Source organism: Chaetura pelagica, unplaced genomic scaffold (genome assembly GCF_000747805.2).
Source record: "Chaetura pelagica isolate M959 unplaced genomic scaffold, ChaPel_1.0 scaffold230, whole genome shotgun sequence".
Lineage (NCBI taxonomy): Eukaryota > Metazoa > Chordata > Aves > Apodiformes > Apodidae > Chaetura > Chaetura pelagica.
Window position 1 is genome coordinate 857,624 of NW_009951955.1, and position 22,024 is coordinate 879,647.

The 22,024-nt window shown below is 42.1% G+C and overlaps 1 protein-coding gene across 1 annotated transcript in view; it reads right to left on the minus strand.

The window, feature by feature from the left end:
* The window catches only part of AUTS2 (autism susceptibility candidate 2), a 565,263-nt gene that overhangs the window by 226,647 nt on the left and 316,592 nt on the right, over positions 1-22,024 (minus strand). The gene's annotated exons all lie outside the window — the stretch shown is intronic.

The window sequence follows — 22,024 nt, forward strand, 5'->3', positions numbered from 1 at the left end:
GGGTGACTTAGCTGTCCCACTAGGTCCCATCTTAATTCACCTGGCAACCTGCACCTGCAAGATGACCTGGTGGTTGTGGACATCTCTGGCACTCTTAAGAGTGAGGCCCAATGGGGTTCTCAATAGAATATTCCTTCTACAAAATCTGATGTCAACAGGTATTTTAAAACCTATGGCCCTAGCACCTGTAACTTCACACCCAGGAAACAAGGGAGTCAGCAGGACTCCAGCTATTTCCCTCCACAGTTGTCCTTGAAACTCCAGCCTCCAGGTTGGACCTACTACCTTGCCTTTTGCCTGACTCAAATTATTTGTTCTTCAGAGCACCTGGGGACACAGTCCAAGACCTGCTTTTACAATGCTCAGTATTCAGCAAAGTGGGGTTTTTCCTACTTTATTCCCTTACAGTCTAAAAGAGAAAGAAGCTTTCAGGAGGGAGAGACTCACAGGACAGAAGTGTGAAGAGTAAAAAGGAATTTAAGACCACCTTCAGTTATTCTGAACTAGGCTTTTCTGTACATACCTCAAGCTTACTTCACCTGGACTTCCCTCAGCTCATCAGGACACAAGGAGAGCTCCCAAGTGCTGTGACACCGTTCATTATTAATAGCCTATAATCCATGTGAATCATATATGCAGAAGAGAGTCTAAATCCAAACTTCTTGCTTTTGACTACTTTTTAGATGAAGCTCCCTGGTTATAATGGGCAGGCAGGCACATGGAACATCATGGTTTTTTGAAAAATAAAGAACTTGTGTGAGATTTTTTCAGGAGACAAGCGTGTCTGGCTGCACTGCAGCCACCGGGCAGCCACAGGAGAGAATCGCAGATTCACAGAACTGTTTTGGTTGGAAAATACCTCTCAGATCATTTGAGTCCATGTATTAACCCAGCCCTGTCAAGGCCACCACTAACCCATGTCCCTCAGCACCACATCTACGTGGCTTTGAAATCCCTCCAGGGGTGGGAGCTCCACCACCTGCCTGGGCAGCATGTGACAGGGCCTGACTCCCCCTTCCATGAAGAAATTGTTCCCAATATTCAATTTAACCCTCCTCCCTGGCACAACTTGAGGCCATTTACTCTTGCCTATCACTTATAACCTGGAAAAGGAGACCAACACCTGCTTTGCCACATCCTCCTTTCAGGTAGTCACAGGGAGCAGTAAGGCTCTCTCCCTCAGCCTCCTCTTCTCCAGACTAAGATAACTAAATCAGATAACTGGTTTTAGTTACAATCTCAGATGGGCTCCTCTGCCCCAAAAAGGTTGCCAAAGCCTCCTGTGCTCCTACACTTTTCTCACAGCCAACCCCTCTGTAGGTGTTGCTGTGACAGCCCTGCTGCACAGATGCCACCCAAACTCCTGTTGGAAAGGTTTTTCTTCCCAGGGGTGAAAAACACTGGGGAAAGGGCACACCAGGGAAACTGCCTCTGTGGAAGAAGAATGTCATTAGCAGCTGACTTGCCTCACCTCTGCCCTTTGCAGGAGAGAAAGAAATGATCCCCAGGAGCATCTCCATGGAGCAGAGCCTGGTGGCACATTCCACCTCATGCGTATCTTGTTTATTCTAAGTGGAGCTACAAATCTGTTGAGTGAGCATTTTGTTTTGATTAAAAATTAATAGCTGCTTTTGACCCAGGTGGATTAATTTCACTTTCACCAAGTATCAAGTTAATTGACACAAACTACTGTCAGGTGAAAGAATCAATTAACAAACTGTGAGGAGTACTTCTCTCTCCCTCCCTCCCTCCTCTCCCCCAAATGTTGTTTTGACTGACAGTGGTTTTTTTCCTGTTAATAGAAAAAATATCTCAGCAGAATGAGATTAATTACTTAACAAACAGAGGAACAAAAGAAAGCAGAGGGTGGGGGCACTGAAGGGGAGCTCACTCTCTGCATGCCCAGGGTTTGCTGGCAAGGTGCTGCAGAGGAGGGCTGGGGAAGGAGACCTGCTCCTGCCTCTGGGCTTGCAGAGAGTTGTCCTTACCAATTAACTGCCTCTTCCAAGATTATTGGGGTTTGGTGCATGGTTGTGGCTTCTTGCAGCTGTCTCTCTTGACAGCAAGGTCATTGGAATAGAGTGGGCAGAATCCATCAGAGGGTGGGACACTGCAGCACAGCAGCCAGAGCCACAGAAACACCTCCTGTCCCGTTCTGTACTTCAATTGGAAGTTTCCAACAGCAATGCATTATGAATAGGAGCGTGTGTTAGGCTAGGAAAATCAAAGTAGTTCCTTATTTAATGCTTGTTAAATGTAAGCCAGCCCAGGCTTCACTGGTTGAGCTTTACGGATTGCTCTTCAGAGCCTGGAGCAGGAAGGGCTGGCAGGAAGGGTGTTTGGCCAGTATTTCAAGCAGCCACACATGACTCACACCAGAGCAAGGGAAGCATCCTTTCCAGTTTGTATTTTCTCAGCATGGCTATTAGGAACTCAGGGGTACATTTTCTTAAGCAAAGTGACTTATGTTTCTAAGTATCATTTTCAAACAGTCGTGTGCTAGAGAATGTAAATCCCTGCAGAAGGGAGGAGGAGGCATAAAAAGCAAGTCAGGTATGCAATTCCTATGAAAATCAAAACAAGTTGGCTGCCTGATTTGCTTATGTCCTTCTGAAAATCCCATAAGAAGTCTGTTTACATCACCAGGAATCCAAATGCCATCTACAGATCTTATCCTTAGGAATTCACATGATTAGGGTATCTACACATCCTGTGTCTATATAGCAAAATTAAATATTGTCTCCTGGATTGTCTGGCTGGGTTTGAAAATCTATTCCAGGCTGCCAACGTTGTGGCTTAAGTTTTATTATAGAAGTTGCTTAACTAGGCAAATATTTTTGTTATATATATATAAAAAATATTTTTTCCTTTACTTACAGAAGTCATAGCACTTCATTTATCCTCCTGAGACTGTTTGTTCAAATAATTCTTTTTCATCCTTAGCCACTATTCTACCCCAGGGGCCAGCTACAAGCTTTTCCCATTATTAATTTTTTATTCAAAGAAACAGCTAGAAAATCCATTAGATGGGGGGAGGGGGAAGGAGAGAGGGAAAAATGGAGAGAGAGAGGGAAGGGGAAGAAGAGAGAGAGAAATACCTTTCCCAGATGTCAGAAGACAGCTGGCCTACTTCTTCACTGGGACCTTGTCTACTTTCTTGCACACTTGAAAACAATTCCCAGATGCTCTGTTACCCACTCCTGATAATGCTGTGTACCACTGCAGGAGGGAGATGGTTGGACTTGGTCTCTGCACAGGGAAAGACCCATGCCACACATGGCAGGGGAACAGCTCCAGAAATGACTGTGAGCTGCTCAGACAGGCAGATGTAGAGTATCTATATGAATACAATGATGAGAGCTAACTCAACATCTGAATAAAGGTGTGGAAATCTTAAAACAGAGACAGAAAGATTTTACAATAATCTAAAATGGGAGCATGCAAAGGTTCCCTCCCCAGAGGAGGGCTGGCTGCCCCGAGCCCTTATGTAGCCTTGTCAGTTCATAGGGCATCTACACATCCTGTGTCTATATAGCAAAATTAAATATTGTCTCCTGGATTGTCTGGCTGGGTTTGAAAATCTATTCCAGGCTGCCAACGTTGTGGCTTAAGTTTTATTATAGAAGTTGCTTAACTAGGCAAATATTTTTGTTATATATATATAAAAAATATTTTTTCCTTTACTTACAGAAGTCATAGCACTTCATTTATCCTCCTGAGACTGTTTGTTCAAATAATTCTTTTTCATCCTTAGCCACTATTCTACCCCAGGGGCCAGCTACAAGCTTTTCCCATTATTAATTTTTTATTCAAAGAAACAGCTAGAAAATCCATTAGATGGGGGGAGGGGGAAGGAGAGAGGGAAGAATGGAGAGAGAGAGAGAGAGAGAGAGGGAAGGGGAAGAAGAGAGAGAGAAATACCTTTCCCAGATGTCAGAAGACAGCTGGCCTACTTCTTCACTGGGACCTTGTCTACTTTCTTGCACGCTTGAAAACAATTCCCAGATGCTCTGTTACCCACTCCTGATAATGCTGTGTACCACTGCAGGAGGGAGATGGTTGGATTTGGTCTCTGCACAGGGAAAGACCCATGCCACACATGGCAGGGGAACAGCTCCAGAAATGACTGTGAGCTGCTCAGACAGGCAGATGTAGAGTATCTATATGAATACAATGATGAGAGCTAACTCAACATATGAATAAAGGTGTGGAAATCTTAAAACAGAGACAGAAAGATTTTACAATAATCTAAAATGGGAGCATGCAAAGGTTCCCTCCCCAGAGGAGGGCTGGCTGCCCCGAGCCCTTATGTAGCCTTGTCAGTTCATTAGCAGAGCTGTGCCTGAAAGCCCCATTCCTGTACATCCTGTGTCCACTCATTACCTGGGGGCTTCTAGGGACCATATGCTGGTGAGGAACTACAAACATACCTGGCTGTCTCTGACAGACAGAGCCGAGAGAAAATGAAAGGAGGAAATTGCAATTCAATTCAGTGCATATGGAGAATAAAGAGACATCGTTTCATATGCACTGGCTTATCCTTCCCTTTGGTTTATGTTAAAAAAATATACAGTATTAGCTGCCCTTTCCTCTTGGGAAATGAGCAGCATAATGGTAACAGAAACCAATAAAGAACTGTCATGTGTGTTACTGCAATCTGTCTACACTGAGGTGATGCCTGTTATGTCCTATATCAGACCAAGGGGGAACAGCAATTGATCAAATGAAACCAGGTGACAAGTCCTCCCAGTCATTTTTTTCCTTTCGTGTCTTCCCCATCAGAGCACTTACCTGAAAAGCTACCAAGATATCTCAACACTAAGCATTTCAGCACTCCCAAGAAATGCTTAACCTGAAGAAACAAACCAACAGAAGATCCCCACATTTCTTAGAGGACATCAGACAAGATCTGGCTGGGTCCTGAATATTAAAAGGTACACACAAAACCACCTGCACGTGAAGTCTCCAAAGCACAATCCTTCTCATGACAGATCCCAGGGGTTACACTCCATTCACCTGCTTTGCACTGACTTTTAGACTACAAGTGATCCATGCTAAAATTTGCAAGATAAGCCAAGATACTGGATTTGTGAGGAGCAAGATCAGGAGAGATTCACACTGCCAAGAAGGCAAATTCTTCTGCCCATCCCTGGGAACTGTCACAACATCTGAGCAAGGGCACTCTGGGAATGTTTTTTATCCCAGACAAAAAAAACCAACACGCCCAGGTTTTCAATTGGGTTTTAGCCACAAAGTCTGGCAGGATAACCTGAACTATGACTGTCTGAGGGACAGAAATGACACAGCCCTGGCAATTCCTGTTTCAGGAGCTCCTCCACTGACTGCAAATTAAAGGAAGGGTCAGCTTAATTTAGTACTAACTTCTGTCTTCATTTCATGCTCAGAGGATAGCACTCAGGCTAGAGCCTTAGCTGATGCAAATCAAGAAAGCTCAGTAGCAATCAGTGCAAGGCTGATTTATAACAACTGAAAATCTAGCCCCTTACAAGGTCAATATTAGCAAAAGAAAGGAGGGAATGTGATGGTACTTACTGTGGATTTTGTAAGTAAAGGCACTCCACTGTGGGGGAAAGAATCTTATATAGGAATCTTTCATTAGGCTTTTGTGAATATTTTTGTTGTTCCAAGGCAGGGGTGGGGGAAAATCACACACACTGGAATATGAATCTTTGTTACTAATTAAAGAGCTCTTCAAAATGTGCTTTCTCTTTAATTCTGCTTCTCCTGCTTCACTGTTCCATTGTTCTTCATGTCCTCAGAAGTGTATCCAAGCCCTGTATGCAGCAATCAGTTAAATAAACTTAAGATGGCTTTACTGCTTAGCATAATGTCAGGGCTTTTTTCTTTCAGATATGTTACAAATGAGAATTGGTATTTCTGTACTTGTGAAAATGTGCTTAGTAGTTTTATTACACAGACATTTCTGCATGAAGGTGAAAAAAAGGATCTGTCAGTACAGCTCCTTCTCAACTGGTACCCAGTTTAATCCCCCCTGCCACCCCCCCCATTATTCATCACATTTACTGAAATCTAGAAAACTGCAGTAGTTGGTTTTATCTAAAAGAGAAAAAAGGCTTTAACTGTATCTACAGATAAGCATGAATGCCTCCTACTGAAATAATCTATTCCTAACTAGTTCTTGATATTTCAGTTAAATGAAATCACATGTCTGATTAGCTGTGGCCTGGAATCTTTTTCTGCTAAGTCCTGAGTAAGCAGTCACAGGAAAAAGCACTGAAGTTCTTAAATAAAAATCTCTAGGAAGCCTCATTCTGCTGATTTACTTCACTTAGATGGCAGAAGTAGAGCTATCTGATGTGACACAGAGAAATTAGTGATGCTCCACAACTTATCTCACCAGTTGAGCTACTGCAATGGCCAGATTCCAAGTGAGATGGTACAGACAACATTCCTGGGATGGTATCCATTTGATACAGCTGCCTCTACGGAAGTATTTCAGAGCACAGTTTAACAGAGATGCCCTTGGGAGATGAGTGCTCTTTCTTTGTTTTATATTACACTCAAATTCTTCAGTTTGAAGCAAAACCCCCACTTTGATGCACATTTTTCCTGCGTAGGTAGACAACAGTTTATAGGTAATCACAGACTTCTGAGATGAAATGAACATTTAAAACATGGGATTGACTACAGCTTGTATTTTGCTTTTATGTTCTATTCCAGCTTCCCAAATTAAAAAAAAGACACACGCACACAAAAAAAAGCTTCAACAACCACAACTATTTTGCTGTTCTTTTTGTAGTTACCGGCAATGGCAAAAGAATGAGGTCACACCTACAAAATTGCTCTTCCTCACCTGGAAGCAGATCAGCACATAGGCTGCTTCAGAGGTCCACTTCCTGTTAATAAAAAGGCAATTTCTTTGGGTAACAAAGCCATGTGCTTTTGGCAGTAAGCCAGGAAGCTTAAAGAGAAACCTTGAATTCTGTAAGCATAATAGACAAGGGACTCAGCTTAAGAAAAGGTTTCATCTATCAACTAACAAGAGGCTGGGGTCATAAAGTAGGGTATTCTTTATACTTGAGAGACCAAGCTAAAAGTCTTAAAAATGAACAAGAAACCCTGGCTGGAATGCTCTCCATACATAGTAGAGGTTGTAGCTTCAAGAAGGTTTATCGTTTCTCCTGACATTCCAACAGAAATGTGTAAGACAGAAGTTTAGCACCGCGGGCAGGTTAAATGATACTAGGCAGGAGAAATCATTGCAATGTGAATCAAAGCGTTTACTCTTGCCCATTTCCAGGCCTGGCTTATTATCCTCTCTACTTCCCATAGCTTCATGTTTTTAACAGAAAAGGTAAATTTCAAAACAAATATTACATAGAGGGTGTTTTGGTTCTAGGATTTGGTGTTTACTGAAAAAAACTCCTTATCACACTACTGAAATGTGACTTGGTTCTTTCTCATCCATTGGATTTTCTACACATTTTCTATGCATTTCCAATGCATTCTATGTATTTTTCTTTAATGTATTTATTTCCCTTGTATGGCAAATACTGGGGTAAATAGATTCTATATTGAGCAATATGGTTATGGGAAGTTTTGACTAAAATGTAGTGAATTTATATACAGAAAACATTCTTATGAATAAGAATGAACTTGCAGAAAAACGTGCCATTTCCCCATGAAAAAGAGCAGAGTAAAGAGCATTTTCAACTTCAGACTTCCATTCTATTAGAAAAAAAAGCATAAAAAACTGCTCAGCTAAGCCTCCTCAGCTTGCTTTTCATCGAGTCAAGGAACACACTCTGCTTTTTCTACTTGTCCCAGAAGCCCAAAGCACCATCAGCTTTTCTGCTCTCCCAGAACAGTGCAACCCACCCCATGGCACAGCCCAACTGACACACAATCATCAACCCCAAATCCAGAAAGGGAATCAGTACATGGATAACCTCTCTGTAAAGAAATAAATGAAGAAATACTATGGAAATGCATCCCCTACAGCACTGTGGTCCATTCTGAGCTACGTTCTGAAGCACAAGCTCCTCTTGAACTGGATGGAGCTCCCAGATCTCAAACCAGCTGAGCAGCCCTTCTCATCCAATTCTCTTCCTAAGCTTTTGGTACTATCTCTGAGAGACATTCAAGCTTTCTTACTAGCTTTGAACATTTTCCCTAGAGTCTGCAGGTAGAGTCACTCTTATTTCCAATTGATTTTTGAAATCAGGGTGCTTGGTGTAATTTAGCACTTTGGAATAAGTGGACACTAACAGTAAATTACAATAAAATTTATAGGGAATTACATATGGCATCTGCTTTAGTGGCCACTGAGTTCATTCTCATTCATGTTATCACAGGAGGTAGCAGGGAGTTTGTAATTTGCTAAAGCAGGTAACTGAAGAGTTCTTTAGACAGGTTTCCCATTAACAAAAAGCAAGCATTACTTCAAGACAATAATTGACTTAAATAAGTATTTTGTTACTGTACATGTAAATCATGCATAGAAAAGAAACTCAGAAAATGTCACAGTTGTCACATCATCTCAGATCCCAAATATACACAGTGCAAAAGCGGTCTCTTTCTCACACTCTGAGGCCCTCAGAAATCACATACTGGGCCAGGATGTGACCAAGAATCACAAATTCAGGAATGCTTCACAACAAATGAAATGTGAAACAACGCTACAGATTTCCACAGAGTAAATCCTACACTGCATTAATCTCACTGAGTTCTGGGAGATCCACATGCAGGACAAGGAACATTCTACTGCCATCCAAGCAGTCCTGGGAGATGCTTTAAGCAGAAAACCTGACAGTTCCCACAGTGCATTCCATAACTTCAACTTCAGAGAATACTTGCTGGGGATGACAGCACCAGAGGGGCACCAGAGGATCCTAAAAATCTCTGGAGCACTGGGCCACCACTGGTCTTCAAAACATGCTGGTGGAAGAGCATGCTCCTCACACAAGATGTCCCACTGGCACTCAAGGGCAGCAATGCTCCAAACCACTGCTGGTCCAAGGTCCCCTGGTTCATCAGTAACTCACAAATCCCTGTTAGGAGCCACTGAAATAAGAAAAAAATAAACAGCACAAACTTTTGAACTGGGATATCTGTATTTCCTAGATCTGCTACTGACATGAATTATTTATTTCATTCATTTGTATTTAATTTCCCTTCCAATTCACACACTCTCATTTATTTATATCAAAAGATTTGGGAGACAAAGATGGTTTTTCTCTCTGTACTGTGCATACATCAGTAAGAACCCAAAGTGGAAGGGGTGTTGAGGGCTGCTGTGCAGGAACAACAACATAAAAATTATAAAACATGATATGGATTTCAGGCTTCAGTCACAGAAAATGTGCCCTCTTGAACCTTACATTTATACTGAAATGGAGCCCCAAACAAAGACCATGTAATGAGTAAGTTCAGAGTTGCTGTTGTCCCTGGACCAGGAAAGAGAAACAAAAGCAGCACAGTGTATGGAGGAGGTGTTGGAGCTGCTCTTCCACTGCATTTCTGATGACAAGTACTAACACCGACCTCCCAGCATGTTTGTATTTTCCTGAGAATACAAGATACTATGGATTTCTACCACACTACAAACAACAGCCATGACTTCACATCCTTGCAGTGCCCTCTAAAACTGATCTTATTCAGCCTGCAGCACATCTGCTTTATCCTGGTGCACAGACACCATCCATCAAAGTGACCCTGGTAACGGAACAAAGAGAAGCGGCTCCATTCAGGCAGGGGTGGCAATACTTCCTACCTCTTCAGCTCCTTGAAGTGGAGGAAGTGTTTCACAGAAAGTTAGCCCAGCCTTTTAGTTCCTGTGAATAGGTAAACTCAAAAGCAGGATGGCCTAGACAGGGCACAAGTCTGAGCTTCTGTGACCCCCCTGGCTCAGTGCCGGACGCCCTCGGTGGCTGCAGGTGCAGGGTATTGTGTACAAAGGTAGGGACACACACCCACCTGCTGCTGTACTGAGGTCATAAAAGAGAGAAATTGAGTTATTGAGAATGTAAATGATTTGTGCATGCCAGCAACAAAGCAGGGCACAGGAGGGAAGACAGAAATGCACTCCCGGGGAGGTTGACTGGTTTTCAGGGCTGCCCTCCCACCACACTCATGGAAGGGATCTGTGCTGCCCTGGTTATAGCTGACTGGGACTGACCCTGTCTCTCCTCTGCTCTAAACTAGCAGAAACCTCTCCCTTCCTCCCTGTAGTTGTCAAGATTTTGCAAAACACAACAAGACAAAAAAACAGTAAATGCATTAACAAGACTCCCCCTCCAGCAAAGTCCTGGTGGCTCACAAAATGCCAAGAGAAACTAAGTTTTCCAAATGAGGTTACTCGTGTACATTTGGCACATACAGTCCAAAATTAACTTCTCTCTTCTTCACAGTCTCTGGCAGAGATTTTGCACTCAATGAAGTAACTCAGAGCCAATAAAGCAGCCATCTATCAACCCCTCAGCCCCCTTAGCACCACTAATGTGCTGCCAGAAGCCAACAACTTGAAAACACTGCGTGTTTTACCTGTTCCTAGAACAGCTCCTTTATCTGAGATCAGTGCAGACTATCACTCATTCCTCTGTTTGTCTAGGATCTGCTAAATGTTCCTCTATAAATTCATCACTCAGTGCCCATTCACAGCCCTGCATTAACTGCTCAGTTTTCTCTGAAAGTAAGGAATTGGATACAACACATAAGTCACCATAAACTCTACAGGATTAAGTAAATTATTGCATCTCACAGCACAACTGGTTTCCACAGATGATACCCTGGAAAATGACATTATCGCTTAGTGATTTGGTTCAATCTGATTGCTACAGTTAATGTAATAATGTAACTCAATTAGGATGCTTTTGTTATGAATGAACAACCTTGTTTCATATTGTCTGACTGTCCAGAGTCAGCTTCAATGTGCTGCTGAGACAGCCTGCAAAGCCCAGAGATTCAGTGGTGCATTTGAACAGGAGATACCGGCATGAATGAGACAGCCCAGGCAATTTTTAAAGACACAAAGGTCATTCTGGTGCTTCCTACTAGATAGAAATTACAAAGCAGGAATCTTTGTAACACCTGTAAGTGAATCCAGACTTTCAACAGAGTTCAGAGCAAGGCTTTCAAGAGTCAACACACACAATTTGACTCTCATTTTCAAAGCAAAGCCCGTCAGGTTCACCTTAAACTACTTATTCCACATTTCTCACCTCCCACCAGTATCTCTCTGTGTCAGCCCATGGTGGGAGTAATTTGAGAGCCTGGCCAGTGAGATGTTAAATGCTTTCTTCTTCCTACACATATGGTGTCCTTCAGAGGTGCTTACAACACTTCCATGGAGTTACGTCCCAACACACCAGCTAAGTAAGGCACTCAGTTACTGTCCAGCATTCATAACATACCATGTTTGCTCATCTGCTTTTCTTAAAACTACAAATCCTTGACTCTCAAAACATCTCTATGTGAAGTAGATAACTGGAGGTCTTGCACTACAGCCTGGTGGCTTATCCTTTCCAAAAATAAAGCAGGGCTTCAGTCGTGGGTGACATAGCAAGGTGCAGGAAGAGACCTTCAGAGGAGATGTCACCTTGTCTGTAGGTGCTGTGAGGGAAGAAGAGGTTATGCCAAACCTGCACAGGGTTAACAGAAAGATGGAAGCTCAGAAAGATCCTTGCTCTGCTGGTACCTGTAGGCCCTACCCTAATTCAAACCACCTGTTATTCCCGTCACTTCTACCCTGTACAGGGAATTTCTGGAATCCAAGAAACACAGTAGCTGTATTTTACCACTTCCAAGTCCCCAGCACTCTTATGAGTGCTGAGCCAGATGCAGAGAAATATGCAGAAAACCAAAGGGGTACTTGCTGGAATCCTTCTCAATTCATTGGTGCGTGCATTTAATTTCCTGTCTCCTTGTTTTTAGCCTGTCCTTGGATATGTTTGTGAGAAACCTGAGATGGTTACATGTGTTGTGGCCTCCAAGACTCTTAAAAGCATGAAATAATTACCCTAACTTCAATATATATATATTTTTTTTTACCCTTCTCTTTCTAAAGGAACCTCCAAAGCAATGCCTCACCTTCTCAGTTCTCAAGCCTAAGACTTTTTTTCTTCTCAAGGAAATGTGAGAACAGTCATTCAGGAACAGGGAGCATGTCTCTGACATGATTATAAAACCTGATTTGTTATGAAAAACAGATGTTATTCAATAGCATAAAGTGCACATGAATTTTATAGTTGAATAGCATATAGTAACACATAGTCCTTAAAGAAACTCTTTTTATAATCTTGATATGTTTGGACATGGCCAAACTCCAAGATCCACAGATTGAATTTCTGTCTGTCTCCAGACTCACATACCATACGTGCACGCTCATTAATACCTACTCCCTAATACACATTTAAGCATATAACTAATCAATAAATATTTATATATAGGTATATTAATAATTATAAATGTGCCAGCCTGTTTCAGCACATAGATTTCCTTTCAGGATACCTAATCTTATTTTTGTGTGGAAAGTTTACAGGCACTTGTGCAAAATAAGACAGACCTTGTAGCTTTCTTAAGAAAGCACCTCTGTTGAAACACCAAATTAAATTTAAAATCCACATCACCTGGGATAACCTTTTTCCAAAGGCTGGATTTCAGAGACAGAGTGTGTGTGTGCAGGCACAGTGTGTGCACACACAGACACACACACACACATATTTCCTCACTGAGTTGAAATTACAGCTCTACCTACACAAGATCAGAAAACCCCACTGGGATTTTACTCACTTCTGCCTGGGTGGCACCTTGAACATGAAATGTTGCCTGGTTCCCACAGACTTTAACAACCTTCAACTACTTTGATAAAAGTTTTGCTACATATAAAAAAAAAGATGTAACACCAAAATGTGAACAAGTCAAACCATCTATCATTTGGAATGTCTTTCTCATTGTGATCTAAGCTGCTGGGAAGGCTTTAGGAATTTGCATGTTATCCTCAGAGATGTCTGAAACTGTCTCTTCTGTTCTTGTACAGCACTGAGCACGCACATCATCAGCTTTAATCTTTAATCTCTTCTTCCTCTTTCCTCCCCTACAGAGAATCAAATCCTACGATCTATACACAGATAAAACTTCCTCCCAGGAAAGTCTGGCTCTAAGTTTTGCAATAAAGACAGGAAGATTTTTCACCAGGAATGCATTCGACCAAAACAAAATAGCAAGTTGTCTAAACCAGAATCACATCCCAAAAACTCTGCCTGGGATGAAACACCAGAAAAAGCACCACGTGCACCTCAGATGGCAGGAGTTCATGTGGAAGGATGAGCACCCCAAGGGTACTGTGAACCCAGACAAACCTCTACTGAAAAGGATATGAGTTCATAAGCACTACCATCTAATCTTGCCTCACTGTGAATATAAATGCAATTAAACAATCCAAAAGACAAACGAAAAAGTTAAACACACCCAAGTTTTTTCTTTCTTCCTCCATCTGCTAAATCACACAAAGTAAGAATGAGGACAGAAGAGAATGATTTCTAGGATTTCCAACACACACACCTACATACCTTGCAGAAATACTCTATATAATTATGTACCTTTTGCCTGAAAGTATTCTAGATATTAGTGGTGCTGTGGGGAAGAGAGCATCTGGGCACCTCATACGTGTGTTGGAGATATTTATAAAACCACTAGGAGGCTGCAATAAAATTATCTTGGGGTACATAGTATGCTTTTCCAAGAAACATTTATAAGCACTGCTATATTCAATTCAATCTCTCCCCTAAGCTTCCCTAATACACATTCCTCTGTATAGCCATACCTCTAATTTTGAATGTCATTATATATAAACAGACATGTTGCAAGTAATGTACATCTATATAAACAGACATCTTCAATGGAAATAAAGTGTATTATTTTCATAGTATGCACGTGCATACACAAAAACATGCTGGAGAATAATCCATATGTATGCATGCCATGGCTGATACTGAGGTCCTAGACAAGGACACTAACTGCTTCTGCAAAAGTAATCAAAATTCAAATTTTGAATATACATGAGAGTGATGAGATCCTGGCCCAGGTTGCCCAGGGAAGCTGTGGCTGCCCCATCCCTGGCAGTGTTGAAGGGCAGGTTGGATGGGGCTTGGAGCAACCTGGGCTGGTGGGAGGTGTCCCTGCCCATGCAGGGGGGTGGGACTGGATGATCTTTAAGGTCCCATCCAACCCAAACCATTCCATGATTCTATGGTATGTACTGCTCCAGTTGTACACATGAATCTGCATAGCACAGACATGCACGAAGCACAGAGTGCAACACGAACATACAAACCTAACCCCAACATTTGGTGTGTTTGCACATTGTATTTCCATGGCACATTCCTCTCACACGCATCCATTGAAAACTCACATCTAATTTCACACTTCATATTCCTGGGTATTTTCGCTGTTAATTTTAATTTCCATACAATGACTTTATTTTTAGCCAACGTAAGACAGCTTGAAAAAAAAAAAATCCCATTTTTTAAAAACCTGATGGTTGAGCAGTAATTAAGGTCCTGATGTGACAGTGTCCGAAGTGCCCAAGCACCTCCTGCCCGAGAAGGAGCGCGGGGGCACCTGTGCCAACCACCCTGCCTCACAACCTCCGATTGTTTACTCCACCGCCAGAAGCTGGGCTGAAGCCCCGGGGAGAGCAAAACCTGTTTGGGCCATTGACATTGAGTATCCTTGGTGCAGGAAGTCAGGACCTTAGAGGTATCCATCATTACAGCTGCCTGAAGGCAGGCTGGAGCCAAGGAACTTGCCTGAGAAGCTAGTAAAATTTTAATGCACTCTGTAGTGCGGTCATGTCATACTCAGTTATGGCAAATAATCCCAGATGCCTGCAGAGGTAAAATGGAGCTGTAATGTGCTTGCCTCCTAACCCGAGCTGACAGCAATGATGTACGACTACCATTAGCGGAAAATATCACTTCAACTAACCCATGATCCAGCTCCGCTAAGGGTCACATTATCCATGAGGAACAAATTACACTCCCAAAGTAAATACAAATTTTCTACACGAAATGGGTAAAAAAAAATAATAATAAAAAAAATAAAGGGAAAGGGAAACCAGGCAGGGGAACGGGGAGAGGGAAGGGGGAGTGAGGAGTGATAGGTTACCTATGACAAGGTGCTGCTGAGTGACAAGGATGATGAAGGACAGGCCAAGCGGTGGCACAGCCGCCCGGGGGAAACCAGGCAGGGGAACGGGGAGAGGGAAGGGGGAGTGAGGAGTGATAGGTTACCTATGACAAGGTGCTGCTGAGTGACAAGGATGATGAAGGACAGGCCAAGCGGTGGCACAGCCGCCCGGCAGCGCCGGCCCACGCCTGGGAACAACACGCTCGCTCCCCTCAGCGGCAAACACATCATCTTTTACAAGGAACATGCTTAGCTCTGATTTTATTACCACTCTAGCTGTAGGGACTCTCTATGTGGCACAGCTAATGAATAAAAAGGATCCTTATCTTTTCTCTTAATGGGCCTTAAACAGTAAGGAATACTGCGTGATTGCCTGAGTGTTGCTTGCATACAAAGGCTGGGTGATCTTTCACCCTTGGGGCAAGTTTAAGGTGCTGCATTTTCCAGAGTTAAAAAGACTACACCTGTACAAATATGCAGGATAAATGGCACTGATGGGAAACATCCTGGCTTTGGAGAAACAGTTTAAAGAATAACACCGAGAAACTATTTCTCTAATCCCATCCTTAGCCAAAATAAACACATGGCAAACAGTAATATATCAGTATCCCATGACCTGAAGTAATTGCTTAAAATTGGGTTCTCAGCCACTGTTTCCCCACAGACTCTTGTTTGCTAAACACATTGGTACCAACCATCCGAGGTGTTTTCTTCTAGAATTCAGCTTCCTCTTATTATCACAAATAATCTTTTCACCCTTCCAGGAGAGGCCTGGATGGGCCTGATGACTAATCAGCCTTTTTCTGCCATTCATATCCTGTCATAAAAAACCCTCCTACCCCAAAGAAGGCTGGTCTGGAGGAAGAAGGCTCCCACCACAAACACTTCCCACCTCCCACATAAAATTCCACCTCCCTGTTATAGTCAATCTCCCCTCCTGAACCTCAGGTCTTTGCAATCCCATGGGATTTCCAGTGGTTTCCCCCAACTATACCCCTTCTGCTCCCTAGCTGGGAGAGCCAGGAAACGTCTTTCACAACCTGAGCATTCACACTTAATTCTCAGGCTCTCTGACTAGGTTGGAGGCGACACATTTTACATTTTGAGGTTTTCTTCTAGAAATCACCCCGATCTTGATATACTTCAGCTAGACTTGCAGAGTGTAGAGAAAGGGACGAGAAAAAATAACCCTTCTTTCAATAGCTCAACAAATGCTGAGAGTCCATGACCAACCTTTTTCAGACCAGGCAAATTGTAATTTGTTATTTATACTCCAGCAGTGCATAAACACCAAACTGAAACCCTGGTTGAGTTCTTAGGCAGTCAGAAGACTACAGACATTACTGTATGGCCATGGTGGTGGCCACAGAAAAATGTAGCTGGCTCCCACCTATCTATCTGCTACAGCTCTGGCACCATTTGGATGGAAGTTTTTCTTTCAAGTGCTACCCAAACTTTTGATTCCCTTATTCCTTCCCAGGAGTAAGAGGAAAAAAACAGCCCTCATAGAGTTCTGTTCCCAGGCATCCTGCTAAAAATCCCCAAATGGGTGCATCTGGCCACAAAGCAGTATTTCATCCATCTCTAAATGTAGTCCTCTGTAGTATATAAGATAGCATAAAGCAATTTCAGCACCATTTAATCCATTTATGATAGAGCTTTTACTTCCAGCACCAGATTATAGAGAAGGCAGCTCTGTGCAAGGCAGGTCTTTACCTTGGTCTTAACGTTTTCTAGCACAGTTCATGCTGGGGTTGGTTTGGGTTCTTTCTGTTTCCAAAGAAAGGCTAATTTGCTGTGCCCTGGACATGTTTTGGAGGAAAGGGAACAACAGAGCAGCATAGAGGCACAGGCCAGCACTGACAAAAACATTGCTGTTTATTCAGCAGAGAAACAACTAAGCAGGACACTTCAGATCTGCAGGGCAGAGGAGATGGCTTCTGAAGTTCATGAGCAGTGAACTTGGCATCTATTCAGTGGCACTGAAAGGGATGGTTTTAAGTAGGCTCATCCCAAGTTCCTCCTATAACAAATATGGCAGAGTATTTTACAGTTCCCTAAACCACTGGGTTTGTAAAGCTGGGCTGAAAACTATGGGGGTTTTAATCTAGTCAGAAGCACATTGGAAAGCAAACTTGACACAAAGGCACACAAACATATACACACTTGTGTGTGTGTATTTCACTACCAAACACTGAAATGCAGTCTATGTACTAAATTGGACAGCACACATCTGCCAAAATGCTACTCCAAAATCTCTCTCCAGAGGCCATACACAAAATAAATGCCCAAAGGCACTTCAGAAACACACACAGGGTGCACTGTCAATGCCCCTGTGCGTGTATAGACAGACATAAGTAACCACTGCTTTCATCTGAGCACACCAGAGTGATTGGTGGTATTTTCCATGCCATAATCTTTGGTTTGTAGCTCTTTTATATGCAACCAAGTGTATTAGCATTATCATTAAAACATTGTGATGCAAGAAGTATCATTCTTCAGCTCTCATGGTGCTTTCAGTGGCACTCCCAGAGAAAATGCACGAAGTCTCAAAAGCAACATACTCCCACCAGCAGAGGCTTCTTAAGTAAGCACAACAGCCACCCAAACCTAATGCCTTCCCAGGCTGGGGTAAGCTTTGTTGGTCTTCCCCTCTGACCATATGCCAATGCTTTGCAAATTTAGCCACTGGTTTGATTGACCTCTTTCCTCTCTTTGCATCCTACACAAAGTCCACTCAAAGCAAAGTACATGTCAGAATAAACACTCAGTAGGGCTTGAGCTGTAGCTGTAAGTAGCCAGAGATGCTGGGCTGGGGGAGAACACGTTTAGTGGGATTCAAGAGCCTCATAAAGAGAGAAATCATTTGGTACCACAAAGATATACTGAGAATTAAATCATCAGATGCAGTACATTTTTTTTAAAGTTTGATATCCAAGTTGGATAAAATTCAGGCAAGAAGCAGGCCCCTTCACCTCTTGGAGGCCTGAGTGACTACTCTGTGCACATGGCAAAGCAGTCCCACTTAATCAATGAAATAATTCCCTAAGAAGTAAAAAATCACTAAAGTGCTTCAGACTGAGCTTTAATTTTAAAATCAATCTAATTAAACAGAGTGGTGAGAGGAAATGGTAGACATAGCAAATAAAAAAGGACCTTACCCCTTACCTCATCTTTAGTGCTTGACTTCCTGTTTGTTCCTCTTTGCAAAACAGGACTTCTTTTTATTTCCAGAAGAGGAACTGTATGTTTGCACTCCTGTTTTTAACATTGGATTAGTTACCATGGGTATAATTTTAAAGATCATATCCACGTACCCAAAGATAATATAGTTGCACTTAAATCTGTCAGCTGTGCAATAGCTTGCCCTAATTTTAGATTATCAGCTCTGGAGACCTGCTCAAAGAGTAAGACTGACAGACTTTTTAATGGAGAAAATCTGACTTCCCCTGGGATCCATACTTTTTTCTGATTCAGTAAGAACTCCCAGTGGCATTTGCTGAAAGGATCCCAGGATGGAAATTGACATCTCTCTAAGAATTAGTGCTTCGCATTCTGATGCAAGTCCTCCAAATATACTCCCCCTCCACAGCCATACTTGCCATCTCTTCAGGTTCTTTAGCAACAGGAGACTGAAATGGCTCCTTTGAATGCTCCAGTTCAGCACTATGTGCCAGAATGGAATGAGGGAGCATGAATTTATATAAATAGATAAATTATCCACCCAAACCATGTCATTTAAAAATGAGATACTGACACAGCCTTAGCTACAGTACTGCTAAGCAGCAGTGCATAATTTTTCAATTAAATATCCTTGTTTCTTCTTCGTCTTCAAGAAACCTCTGGAGAAATGTCTCATTTGAGGACAGACATAGACAGAAAGTGACTCTGTCTGTTGGCCCCCAATTAAAGGCTAGGGAAGATGGATTGGAGGCACAGCCATCACCTAATACAGATCAGATATCAGCAATGATTTACACCACCATATAGATACATATTCAAGAGGATAAAAAAAAAAAGAATGAGAACAGCCTAGGAGACATTACTTTTGCTACTATTCATCTGCTCCTTGGTTTCCCAGGTCCTGCTCCTTCCTGTGCTCTGGGCCCATCTAGTCATGCTTGAACTGACTCATCTTTCAGCCACCTCTACCTGTCACCCACCTTGATCACTCCGATCTGCCATTTTTTCTTCAAAGGTCTGTCTTTCTGGATTCCAGGTCTTACTTATTCTAGTAGAAATGCACACACACTCATTCCTACACCCTGTCTTGTGCTACTTCTGCCATTCATGGATCTCTTATTTCCCAGGCACATTAAAGGAACATCCTAAATGAAGCACAATTATTTCCTTTGCATTTTCTGAACAGCAAGTACAGAAGTGAAGTACAGCAAGATACCACATATTCTGTACACCTGACAGTATCCAAGTCTGTCTGAGATGGTCCTCAAGAAAAGTAGATCTTCTCTTCCCATAAACACTTCAGGCAAAAATGTTTCTGGTGGGAGAAGAGTAACTCCACAATGCTCAGAATACACTGACATTGGACTGACCAAGTACAATTTGACAATTTGCTACTAGAACAGCTCCATAGTTGGTGGCTAATACCCTCCTCATGATATAAGGCATTTGGGTCAAGGATCTTAGAACTTCTAATCCTGCTGAGTACCCTCAGCTCCTCTGGTTATTACTGAAAGCTGAGGGTGCTGAGAACTATTTACGAAATGATCAACCTCTCGCACAGAGGTCTGGCACTCTCACTGCTCCCAGTGCATTTTGCTCCTAGGAATTTTGATCCTAAAAATGTTAGTTTATTTAAAGCAGGAATTCAAAAATCTTCTGGGTCTTATTGAAAGAGATCTAAAAGATCCTGCCTGTCTGGAGAAAAGAAGTTTCTACTTGTCAGTTAAACAAAGGAATAACGCAGAGCCTCCTTTATAGTGTGTACTTTACCTGTCATCCAACAGCCCATTATCATGTCACGGCAGAGTGCACTTTTCTACAGGTCACTTTGTTTAAAATGACATGGATAATGCACATGTCAGCGAGCTGACAGTCCCGACCGTCCTTCAGAGATAAAAACCGCAAGACGAGCGCCTGTTCTTATCTGGGGTACATGCCTTGGTCTATCATCTAAGTCAGGCAGAACATGATTTCTCCAGAGAGCACTTTTTTCATTTCCTGATTTTAAGAAAATCAAATAAGCACCATTTGTCTTCATCTGAATATGCTTGACCTGCTCAAATGATGATGTCTCGCATTTTATAACAGGCTACATATGCTGAATTCAAATTAAGAGCAGAATAAGGCCTTTAGATCTCTGCCTAGGCTGCCAGCACAGGCTGCAGAAATACACTAGGGTTAGCTGTCATCTTTTAGAACTGGGCCTGAGCTATAAAACTCAGATAGATCTGGTGCTGGGATTTGAAAAGCACTGAATTATCAGGAATATTTGGATCTGCACTTAATCTCATTTCATCATAGGGGGGGAGAAGATGAAATATAGATCACAATGAAGAAAAACACATCTAGATTTTAAACCCTTCCTGCACAAGTACCAGGATATTCTGTGTGAGGTACAATCTTGAATCTCTCTAGTATTGTTCTACAGAAACTATCCTGAACCAACACACCAGTCCTGTCCCCAAAAGTTGTCTCTCTGCCTTTGCACATGGGAGTGCTGGCAGAGGAAAGCTCAGCAGAGGTTTAGCTCCCTGAACGCAGCACTGGCAGGAAATTACACTTCTAGTTCTGGATGCCATAAACATAGGAGCTGAAATTCAGTTTATCATCTCCCACTACATAAGGAACATCCTGAAAATGACTAATCACTTCACAGGATGGAATGTAATGGTAATGCATTAAAAATTCATATCTAAAAGTGCAGGTTAATATTCTGTGCAAAAACCCAAGAAAACCTCCCCTTTCTGTTGTCACACTGATTAACTCCAGTGATTAGTTCCCTTGTGAAAGGGAAATCACTGCAGTTCAAAGTAAACAGTAGTTCTTTAACATAGTCAGCAAATTATTAAGAAACACGAGGAAAAAAATCTCTACTTGGGAAATTACTGAAAAAGCTGAAGGGCAAAGCTTGGCAGCTTCATACAGATGGTTTGAAAATTTCCTTTGCTTCCTGCTACACAATCCTGCAGAAAACTGAATAAATTAATGAAAGACGATTTCTGTATGTGTTGTTTCCTTCTGGATTTTTCAACATATTTGTTCTTTTCTGTTGTATAAGTTGCATACCAGCATAGTCATCTCTCTTCTTCTTGGCTTGACTTGGAGCTGCTTAACAGAACCACTCATGAAACTAAACAGCTTGATGTTATTACATCAACAACATTTTCTGTCAGTATTTCACCCTCCCCCAACTTCCATCCCCCAAGTTTAACCAGTGAAAGAAGAGGCAAAAGTGACTACATTAGCAAAACATCCCTTAAAGCTCAACATACAAATGAAAATCACAAAATCCAACATGGAAATAAAGAAATTAGACCAGTTTTTCTGCAATGACTACTTCATTTTTGCAAAAGAGAGAAGGCAGGTATTAGTCTGTTCACATGAGACACTAAAATGTGCACCCGTGTGAACACTAGTTCTTCCTTACTGTTAATCTTCTAAACAAGAATCAGCATTAGGGACCAGTGCCTGGCTCTTCCGCAGCCTGAATTTTTTCCCTTTTTCCACTGAGAAACCCAAGTTATTGAAATAATTCTCAGCACGTTGTGTCACTTGACTTAATGTACAGTTTCTACTAAAAAAGTAGATACAGATAGATATATACATATAAACAATAACACTTGGATTTGAGTTTGAAGACCTGTGTGTGCAGAGAAGCAGAACAGGCAACAAG